Below are 1134 nucleotides of genomic sequence, written 5' to 3'. Positions count from 1 at the left end.
TCGTTGGTTAATAACTCTAGTCTGTACTGGTTCATTGGTAAGCGTTTCCATATAATGGCGCTCAATCGCATGCCCGGCAAAACATCGTTGGGATGCATTCTAATCTAGTCTATTTGGTAAGCGTGTTCAAACAATGGCGCTCGTTCCAAGACCAAGGTTGTATTGGAAGTCGTGCTGAGGGCCTGCATGGCCGCTGGAATGTAAAGAGAGTGGTCGCAAGCGACACCCCCGGGGTATCTATTGTCCCCCCCCCGAGAAGGTTAGGTTTGACGGCGCGAAGGTGGCTCCGTGCCCTTTGACATCTATTCCACCGTATTAAAAACGCATATGGATCAAGACAAAACAAAAAACCAAAACCTGAGCCTTCGAGCTCAAAGACTATGCCCCCGGGCAGTCAAAGTGAGATTAAAGAGATGTGACGCGACAACGGAGAAAAAACTGATCTCGAGTTCGAAGTCGGAGTCGCTAAGTCACAATAGCAACCTTCGAGTTGCCCGGATCATATTAGAAAGATGCGACAGAAATATGACAAAACGAAACAAAGTTTCGTCTTCGGGAAGAGCGACCAGCCCAGTCGCAATCCCGCAAACTTCCCCGAATAGACAAACCTCAAAAGAGGTAATGGACCCAGAACGAGGTCATACTCACAGCTTTCGAACTGCCCGCATCGTATTAGAAAGATGCGATAGAGATGTGTCGAAACGAAACAAAGTTTCGCCTTCGGGAGGAGCGACCAGCCCAGTCGCAATCCCGCAAACCTCCACGGACATTGAGACTACGGGAGTTAGGATACTGCAGCTGAATATGGGCCGTTCGGCAGCAGTAACGGGTGAGGTGCGTCAGCTCGTTGCAGAGAAGCGACTTGACGTTCTGTTATTGCAGGAACCATACGTCAAGAAGCAGGGCAAGAGCCACACCTTCTACGGACCTTCTAGGGACGGGGATGCGCGTGGCTGCCGTACGCTCGCAAAGACCGTGGGCAATGGTAGCGGTATGCAATCCCCAAATCTAGATAATGTTCGTCTCGCAGCTTAGCACGACCCACTGTGTGTGTGCGGAAGTGCAGGCACCCGGCTACTCTTTTTATGTCGCATCGTGCTACTTTCAATACAGCGATAAAATAGAGGAGCACCT

This window comes from Wasmannia auropunctata, unplaced genomic scaffold, assembly GCF_000956235.1.
Source record: "Wasmannia auropunctata unplaced genomic scaffold, wasmannia.A_1.0 LD336092.1, whole genome shotgun sequence".
In the NCBI taxonomy this organism is placed as follows: domain Eukaryota; kingdom Metazoa; phylum Arthropoda; class Insecta; order Hymenoptera; family Formicidae; genus Wasmannia; species Wasmannia auropunctata.
This window is presented reverse-complemented; position numbering follows the sequence as displayed.